We start from the raw sequence: 10,260 nt of genomic DNA, 5'->3' as shown, positions 1-10,260 counted from the left end.
GGGGGGGGGGCGGAGGACACGCTCTCCCTCACAACTTACGGTCTGCCCGGCCGTACACTGTGAGTCAGCTTTTCTGACTCATGAAAAGAACACAAGTAAAACAAAAGAGACTGCATAAACTCATCTACTACGTATTTATTTAAATTTAGGTTTGCCTACATCAAGGCCTAAGACATTTCAATATAAGCCTATATATTACTATTAGGAGTACAGCATGCATATGTCAAGGATGTCTACATTAAATAAACATCAGCTGGAGTCCGATTTACTACAGCAACATTGTCGACCACATCAGTGATCTCTTTCCATTCCGCATTCTTTCTACAGCCTTCAATAGCAGTTCTTAGGCTGCCAAATAGTACACACATTACTGCAAATGAACCTGAGATGTCAGGGTTTCAATTTCCACCTCTAAAAAGTGCCACTTCTCGTGATATTAAAATTACGATCGTTTTCAGCCGCTGCATTTATCAATGTACGGTCATTCTCACGCTCTGTGTGATACGAATGTTTCATGAATCACAGGAAGCATGTCATAAGATGATTTCTGTGCTCAAATTTGAGCTGGTTTCTACGCTACGTTGATAAATGAGGGCCATGAAAACAGGAAAAACTATAACTAAAAAACACAATTGTCAATAACAGTATCATTATAAAACTACAATTACAATACAGTCTTGAGATGTTCTTTTATTTGCTCATTGTGTGTCCGGGCGGCAGATGGCACGGTGAGCCAAAACAGAATAATTCTCCTCATAGTTACTGACCCATGTTTTAATTCGGATTGGAGCAGTATTTGATGTTACAAAAACAAAAAGAGCTGGAATGGGCTTACAATAATTGGTAAATGCTATCAACTTGCTACCACACAGGTGGTGATCAGCATGGAGCAAGTTACCAAAATGACAGTGCAGACGTTTTCTGTGACAACAGGAACCTAACTGTGTCTTTGACAGCTCTAACAGACTAACAGACTATTTTTGAAACTTTCCAGGTGCTCCAGTTTTGCTTCATTTTCATCCCAAACTTCTATTTTCTGCATTTCACACTTAAGGTTGTGCGCAGAAATGCTCTTATATAAATCCAGAAATCAATTGTTTCTGCCACTTAAAACAGGTAGAGGTAAGGCCTCTTAAGGTAAAGGCCAATAATGTTTTATTAAAATCAATAAAGGAAAAAAAAACAACTCAACCTACCTGTTCCAAGCTATTACAAAGGTGATACAAATACAACTAAATGTTGAATAAATAAGACCTGAAATAGCTGGGTTGGAAATAGACACATTCTTGCTTTTTCACCTCAGCTGGGGACATATCCCATCTGTTTCTCAACACAACACCTTCCTGGCTAATTAGTGAATGATTGACTGAATAATTTGGAAAAGGTGCAAATTTAGAGCTTCTATCCATTCAGAGTTTAGCGTATCTGTAGTTGTTTAAAAAAGAAATCCTTCTTTTAAAAGTAGATTTTGAAAGCAATTTTTCAAAGGCATGTACCGCCAAACCTTTCTGGCAATTTGCGGAGAATAGTGCCCTTTTTACCCTGTTCCCAAGCGTACATACATGCAATTACTTGAAATACTGCAAAATATCCATGAAAAGCGCGTGCGTGCGCACACACACACACACTCACACACACACACACACACACCACCGTGGATGAAACAAAGCCAAAGGATAAATTGCACAAGAAAGCCCACTGTGCCTTAAGGGGTTCAACTCACATTTGTTTGACTGGTATGAATATTTATCATGTGCAGAATACAGGAGTTATGTATATTTGCTTTTACATAATATTCCCCCAAATCTGAATTTAATTTAAATAAAAAACATCAGGAAACGTATATGGCCCTAAATTACATTAATAATGCAACATAAAACCACTTTAAGGAACACAGTATTGTATGAAAAGACTTCATTACCAGTGAAGATATATTTTCACTCATATAGGCCCACTGGCATCCTCCCAGATAATGGTGACGGAGGAGAGTGGTGCTCGGAACCTCTCACTACTCCTGGCTCTTTTCAGGGGGAGGTGACTATTGCTTGGCATGTCAGCATGCAATCCTGCCAAGCTCTTGACAGACCAAAGGTATGGACCGTCCACAAACAGAATGGTTAAATCCGGTCCGCATCAAAGGCCTGAATAGGAAATCACAATCAAGTGGAGAGAATGTCAATGAACTGCACAATCTACAACGATTGGAGAACAGCGCATTAGAAGGTTCTGAAAAAGCAAGGCAGTAGTTTATGTTACTTTTAATTTGTCACAACAACAAAAAAAAGATTTGTTTCTGATCTCATCAGGTATTGCAGTTTCTTGAATCTTTTCATCCATTTCATTTCCTTTGCCATTATTATACTGTGTGCGCTGTGTGGTTGTGTCAGTACTCTTTCTTCCAAAGACAGTCCGTGATATCCAAACAACCTGATTGAAGCAGCAAATCTCATGAGCCCAAGGTTCAGATTTCTCAGGACTTCTCCTCTGGACATTGCAACCAACAGTAATTCAAGCACGGGACATTCACCCAGGAGACCAGGGTTTGTCTCCCACATGGCCCTTTTCTTAAAGTCGCTTTCTTCTTTATCCATCCCATTATTCCCACAGGACGTAAGCCCACCCACGAGTTCATTAACATAATAGTGTCAAAGGGACGCCAATAGTCCCGACCAAGAGCGTTTAGATAAGACGCTAAAGGAGCCTTTTAGCGTCAATAATACTGACAAAGGGAACTGACCAAGCGTCTGTATTTTACAAGATGGGAATGAGAATCACTTGGTCCAGCACATTAATGAGGGGGTGAATATACCAGCTGATCCAGCCAGCTTCCAGGTCTTCACCATGGCCGCATACACCATTGAGGTCACCCACTTCCAGACTTATGTATTTTTGTCCAAATAGAATATAATGAATATTATATTTTCCTAATGAATCTATAGTCTCGGTCGCTCGTTTTAAGTCTTCTTCAATGCAGAATGATATTCATTTGGTAAATCATGGTCCTATTTAAAATAAAATATAGGATAGAGGCGTGGCTGTTATGACTCAGGGACTTTAAGGACCCAAAAGCAGAGAACAGGCAGGCGTAGGTTGAGGATTTATTAACAAAAACACAAAGTTCATACCAAACACAAGCAGCCCTGAAGGCAACAGGCGGAACATAGTCCAGAATGTAGAACAGTCCAAAAGAGCAGAATAACAAACAGGAACAAAGAGACCACGAGGTACGCCACACAAGAACACAAAAAAACACAACATGCAGCAATAGATGAGAATAATCTGACACAAGACAAGGGAAACACAAAGACTAAATACACCAGGTAACACGCAAAAACAGGACAGGTGACACTAGGGCTGGGGAACAGGTGGAACACAGACAAGGGCGGGAACACTAAAATACAAGAAGTAAAACAAGACAAAACAGAAAACAGACTAACAAAATAAAACAGGAAACAGAAACATACACCCTCATCGGAACCGTACACAATCAAGACAGGAAAACCGAAACATACACAATCATCACAGTGACAATGTGTATCAAGGGTACTGTGGACATTTAAATAGCAGTGAACGTGTTTTTGGGTGTTGTCCGTGTTTTGGTCTTAGAACTTTGACCCTTTCACTTTGTTTTCACCTCAAAGTTAATTGATTAAATTAAAATGTCTTGTTCAGCATTAGGTTGTCCTAAAAGCTAATCTAAGGATTTGGTTCTACACTTAGTTTCGAACCTTTTTCACTAGCTATAAAAATCCTCCCAATTAATATCACAGGTAATGTGAATTGCGGATGCCCTGGCACTAGTGGTAGCTTATAACTCCTCCTTTTTCCCCAAATATGGCTCCACAAAACCAAGATGGCGTCGGCAAAAATGCACAACTAAGATTCAAAACGTTAGTCCAAAAACTAATGGGTGACTTTATAGTGGCTGCTTCCATTTCTTTTGAGGATCAACGTCATTACTTGTGTGTGAGTGAGTGGTGAAGTCGTTTTTCGTCGTTATTATAAAACCTTCGGCCTACTCAACATGCTGGTCTTTGATAAGGTCAACAAATCCATCAAATCCATGCAAAGCGTGATACAGGTAACTAGAGAATGTTAGAAGTGGAATGCGTGTAGTTCAATGCCATTCATCTCCAGACATCGCCTGACAAATATCTCCTGTGCGGTCGCGCTAATGTAAAACAGTCAACAATCCATCATGAGGCTGGCTATTAGTTTCCCTTTCACCCCTATATATTTATTTTCTCGTTGCAAAATGATCCTAGAGGAGGCCGGTAACATTTCCATATAAATATCAATTGACCCAGTGTTTACCTTCTTCGCTGAGACGTGAAAATGAGAAGACTCCGTCAATCGAAGCTGAGCTTTGTGAAGGGAAGATGTACAGCACAAGCTGAGGAGACAAAGAAAAAGAGAGAAGGCGATAGAAATGAAAGAGGAAGAGCAGGTACTGTCCTACGTGCCCAGGATAGGATTAACATTATCTACCTATCCTGTTCAACACACCAAAAACTGATCTGATCCTATTCAAATTGTGTAATCATAACATATACTATATAGTATTGTATGAATACAGTATTGTATAACACACATTTTTGCTATGTGTATGCACTGTTTTAGACAATCCTGTAATTCAAATTCAAAATGATGCAAACTTAAACACAAAGATTAAATAAAAAAGGGGTATTACATTTTACTTCATTATTCTTAAAGGTCCCATGGCATGAAAATGTCACTTTTTGAAGTTTTTTTAACATTATGTATGCGTTCCCCCAGCCTGCCTATTGTCCCCCTGTGGCTAGAAATGGTGATGGGTGTAAATTGAGCCCTGGGTATACTTTTCTGCCTTTGAGAAAATTAAAGCTCAGATGGACCAATTTGGAATATTGTCCCTTATGCTTTTATAAGTGGCAAGCAGGGTGGGAAATTAACTTTTTGCCCACCCGCCACAGTGGCTGGTGGATGCCCAATCTTACCAGCGACTTACATTTTTTACCAGCCACTTTTTCTGGAATTCAAATTGATAAAAGAAAGTTCACTGTCATATTTAGAATTGCTTCAATACAATATTTTTTGGAAATATTAATACATATTTTAGCTCCAAGGTTTTAAAGCAGTACCAGCAATGGATACATTGTACTTAGATGTAAAGAGATGGGGACGGTTACATTTACCATCTTCAGAGTTGATGATGATCTACAGCCACCATGGGTACCAAACACTTTCACTCCGGATTTCAACAGGAGGAACAGATTTCTCAAGTCCAAAACAGCATTATTATGGCATACTTAATAAAAGATACACAGGTGTGGATGAAAAACACATTCTTCATTGTACAAAGATAATCATCCTGGCATCCTTAAATGATCTGAAATGTCAACCTCATGGTGCCGCTAGAGGGAATATCAGGTGATCACGAAAGTCAGTAGGATTTGTCTGCTGGGTACAATACCTGTGTGTACACACTCTGCTCAACAAAAAACAGCAGTCAGAGAGCGAAAAGAACAGAAAGAATGTAAAGTTGAAGACACAAGAGGATATGAGAGAGTATCTCAAGACAAATGTTCCCAGAGTCATACATTCAGTCACTTAAATGGTGGAAACTACGAAGCATATTTTAAGGAGCACTGAGATCTAATGAGAACATAAATCAGTTTCAACAAATGAGAAAATGTCCAAGTTTTATAGGGTTATAAATGTGTACTGGGGCTTTTACACAGCCTCCCGAGACAGCCCATTTCCTCTTCTCTTTCTACTTCTCTCCTTCAGTTGGATCAATGACTTACTTTGTCTTGCCAATATTTGGAACCTCGACAAAATGAAAAAATACAATGATCATCGGCAAACTGTATAAAGTTGCTGAAATATTATTTTAATGTTCAGTTTTGTTTTATATTTTTGAGCAACAAATCTTCTGTTACTTTTCACTTACTCTCTAATAAATCTCCCCGTCTGTCAGCCGTCCATCTCAGAGCAGTTATTTCTGCTGTACTGTGCCATTTCACTGACAATTACCTGCTCCCTGTCAGATTAAACAATGCCGGCTTCTTTGTATCACATTGCATCTGCAAACTAGAGCTGCAACATCAACTTTAGAAAAATAGTGAGGCTAACTTGCAATATTATCAATAAGCACACATAAATGTAATCCTGCTGCAAACTGAAAAGACAATTCACGCAGTGAGTACAGGTACACACATGGAGAAGGCTCTGTGGGACAGATTTTGGCGATCACAATGGCAACAGAGCCCTACACTTTAACAGCTACAATCTACATTGTTGACAGCTGAAAGATAATGGTGTGTGCCCCTTTTGTGTGCATGTGGCTACTTCAGTATGAAATGGTTTATTGTGGCATGGAAACATCATTCTTCAGGTTCTTCGGCTACTACCATCTGTGCACAGCGCATTTAGAATTGTGTTTTATTGGGGTTACATCTTAAAACAAGTCAGCTTAACTCCCTTATAGTCTGAGTTGATAGGCTGAAAGGGATATGGAAATGCCTTTGCCAAATAAGTTCTGACATAGCAAGCATTTAACTCACAACCTGAGTCTCATGCCTTGTTTTCCTCACTACAACACCTACTGGCCTATGCCCATCATTGTTCCCCATTTCAACATCTGTTCATCCTCTCATACTTAACGCCCATTTCTTCCCACCTCTGGACCCTCATTCTTCTTTCACACTCTTATTCACCACCCCCAGCCTTAACTGTCCTTATACCAACAATTAACAGATTTGCATACACAAGTGGCACAGCCTTTGTTAGTGCAATTACTTTGGATAAAGTGTTGCTGTGCGAATATTGCAGCAAATAAGAATGTTACCTTTTGTGACTTTAAATCAAACCCACACCTCCCTTTTAAAATGTGTTGAATCATTAGGGGCTCACACCACAATATTAATTGACTTTCATCATCCATCATGTAATCCCTTTTGGCCTCAGATCACAAGACAGTGGTTACCTTATTTCCCACCGAATCAAAAACTCTGTAGGCAGCAGTGTGTTTTCACTCTCTGGAATCAACCTCCTCGTCTTGCGATAAAGGAAACACTGACTGTGTAAACCTTCAAATTGAAACTCAAAGCCTATATATTCTCATAGTCATATGACTGACACTGGCACCAACTAACTCATAAGCGGCAGTCTCTACTCATAGATGGCAATAATACAGAAACTGGCCAGTGGGAACCCAGTACTAAATAATAATAATAATGTATACTTTATTAATCCCGCACTGGGAAATTACAATGTTTTTACTCTGTTGTTATTACACACATTACACACAGGCCTGAATTGCACAAACATGCTCAGTACCTATACATGCAGTAAATGGAGAGATGTGAGAGGGAGGGGGCTGCCCATAGAAAGGCACCCTGAGCAGTTGGGGGTTCGGTGCCTTGCTCAAGAGCACCAGCCACCAGTCCACTACCATATTTGTTATCTTCAGTGTGTGTGGCTGCTTATCTTTTGCTGTCTAAAAGACACTAGCCTGCTGTAGTGCATCTACTCGGTATTGAATATGACTCTTCTTCTGAAGACGGTGATCCTGGCTAACATTAAATTGGTCTGAGTCATATGGGTTTGCTGTCCATTTGACTGTTTTGTCTGCATCCACCCTGCACCCGCCCTTCCGGGTAGAGATGCTGAGCGGATGAATGTGTGCAGGGGAGCAATTTTTGCAAATCCAGCTTCACACAATCTCCGCCTGAATTACACTCACTCTGGCTTGGTGGCACCTCTTTCAGTCCTGAGAAGGACACCAGTTATCAGCACAGCCTGGATTTCCAAACCACTCAATCCAAAATTTCTTTCACACTGCAAACTTCCGCGGCGATGCAGGATATAGCTTTTCTGTGCCTTGCTGCTCGGTCAGGCAGCTGCAGTATGCAGGTGTGGGCTCAGCTGACCACAGAGTTGTCCATCAATATACATTTATTTTTCAAAAGAAAAAAAGATACGTTTTATTTGTTGTTTATTAGGTTTGGTTTGTTGGTATACGCCTATACGATTAACATGGTAGCATACTAGTTAACAGTGGAGACATTTTACTCTGAACCAAAGTGTGGGAGCAATATACATTGCAAGGCTAAACATAAATTTGGATAAAGCTTTGATTATCTTAATGAGAAATCCCCTTAGCAACAAAGGTAATAGCATACACCAAGAAGCATTAAAGTTAACATAAACGTAGAAAATAAAAAAATTGCAGTATCTACTAGTCATTTGCATATTGGCCCTACAGTATTAGCATGTTTTCAAAATTACCAGACACTGTATGTATGTAGCCAACCTAAGTGGAAATATGTTAGAATAAAATAACAAAGCATGGTCAAGGGGGTAATGTGTAATACTGACACCCAGTGTTTAAAAAGTAGTTACTGCAGTACACATTCAAAATTCTACGAGTCGACTCCCCCGCAACCTCCTCCCCAGACTCGAAGTTCACGGAGGTTGTCGTTCTGAGACCGCAGCATCCCCAATAGACGCTTGTCTCACATAGCCAGACATTACTTCACAGCACAGCGGAGTCGCTTACGTTAGATGCTAGCTATATTGACAGTGATTAAAGCACGTGCTCACGCGAAGCTCTGTGCCCACATGACAGACACACTTTTTTTTGGCTTAGAATTACAAATGAACCGCTAAAAACACAACAACCTCGCCGTCCTCTCCACCCCACGGACCGACACACTTCTTCAGCTTAGAGTTAAGGTAAGAACCGCTTAAAATAACACTACCTTGCCGTTCCCTCCACCCAACTGAACACACTTTATTGTCTTAGAATTACGACAACATTTGCTAAACACACTGCTAACAGTCCTTTTTTCCTGGTTTACAGCCTCCTCTCTTGGCTTTAAATACCTCACTGTTGTCGGCCGCTGAACAGCTTACACGTTGTAAACATCCGTGGCCCGCTTGCCTGGTCCTCCGGTAACGTTGGCAGTTAGCAGAGTTAGCATGACAGCGTTAGCCAGGGCCAGTCGGGACAACTTCACTGGCTGTGTCTTAATTGTTTTTGCAAGTAACCAACTCGGGTACTCTAGCAATGTACAATTCAATGTGAGTACACAAATGTTGAAAAGAACATAAAAGGCCCGTCCCTTGTATTCGTGATAAATTGAGGCTAATGCATACCTCTTCAGGAGGAACTTAGCCAACTGTACGACCTTTTAGGCTCTGCGCTGTCTCCATCTTAAAATTCCTCTCCAATATTTACATGGGTTTTGTTACCCCTTTGTCTCTGGACACGCAACTGTTTACCATGTTTTTAGGTCGGGTAGAATCTATCTCTACTTGGCTGCTTACATGGCTGTACTAGCAATATAGCTGTAGCACGCTGGGTTTACGTTTTTATAGGAATATCTGGCAACCCGGCCTGACTGTCAAACTGGGCAGTTGATAAAAACCAAAGGCCAAAACACAAAAAGAAATTCCGTCATGGAATAGAAATTTCATAAAGGGAAAATGCTGAATACTGAATTTGTGGTCAGAAAAGATAGTATTTCAACTTAGCATGTTTCCTAATATCTGATGATACATTGGAGTAATTTTTTGGATTTAGTACAGTAAATATATTACATATTGGACCTTTAAGCCTCGTCCCCAATGAATAATCCATCCATCCCTCTTCATCCGCTTATCCGGTATCGGGTCGCGGGGGCAGCAGCTCCAGTAGGGGGCCCCAAACTTCCCTTTCCCGAGCCACATCAACCAGCTCTGACTGGGGGATCCCGAGGCGTTCCCAGGCCAGGTTGGAGATATAATCTCTCCACCTAGTCCTGGGTCTTCCCCGAGGCCTCCTCCCAGCTGGACGTGCCTGGAACACCTCCCTAGGGAGGCGCCCAGGAGGCATCCTTACCAGATGCCCGAACCACCTCAATTGGCTCCTTTCAACGCGAAGGAGCAGCGGCTCTACTCCGAGCTCCTCTCGGATGATTGAGCTTCTCACCCTATCTCTAAGGGAGACGCCAGCCACCCTCCTGAGGAAACCCATTTCGGCCGCTTGTACCCTGGATCTCGTTCTTTCGGTCATGACCCAGCCTTCATGACCATAGGTGAGGGTAGGAACGAAAATTGCCCGGTAGATCGAGAGCTTTGCCTTCTGGCTCAGCTCCCTTTTCGTCACAACGGTGAGATAAACAGAATGTAATACCGCACCCGCTGCTCCGATTCTCAGACCAATCTCACGCTCCATGGTCCCCTCACTCGCAAACAAGACCCCAAGGTACTTAAACTCCTTCACTTGGGGTAAGG

The 10,260-nt window shown here is 41.3% G+C and overlaps 2 long non-coding RNA genes across 2 annotated transcripts in view; one reads left to right on the top strand and one right to left on the bottom strand.

Moving 5' to 3' along the window:
- LOC117955364 overlaps positions 1-2,786 on the top strand; it is a 4,091-nt gene extending 1,305 nt beyond the window's left edge. Inside the window, exons 2-3 of the long non-coding RNA XR_004659027.1 lie at positions 1,970-1,975; positions 2,675-2,786. This is a non-coding gene — a long non-coding RNA (uncharacterized LOC117955364). The remainder of the gene's footprint in view (positions 1-1,969; positions 1,976-2,674) is intronic.
- Positions 1-5,151, bottom strand: part of LOC117955368 — a 12,832-nt gene extending 7,681 nt beyond the window's left edge. Inside the window, exons 1-2 of the long non-coding RNA XR_004659031.1 lie at positions 5,141-5,151; positions 2,868-2,870 (exon numbers count right to left, since the gene is read on the bottom strand). This is a non-coding gene — a long non-coding RNA (uncharacterized LOC117955368). The remainder of the gene's footprint in view (positions 1-2,867; positions 2,871-5,140) is intronic.
- Between the last annotated feature and the right edge of the window lie 5,109 nt (positions 5,152-10,260).

The sequence above is a fragment of the Etheostoma cragini genome, chromosome 13, assembly GCF_013103735.1.
Source record: "Etheostoma cragini isolate CJK2018 chromosome 13, CSU_Ecrag_1.0, whole genome shotgun sequence".
Lineage (NCBI taxonomy): Eukaryota > Metazoa > Chordata > Actinopteri > Perciformes > Percidae > Etheostoma > Etheostoma cragini.
Note: the sequence above shows the minus strand (reverse complement) of the source record. Positions and strands in the feature narration are given on the sequence as shown.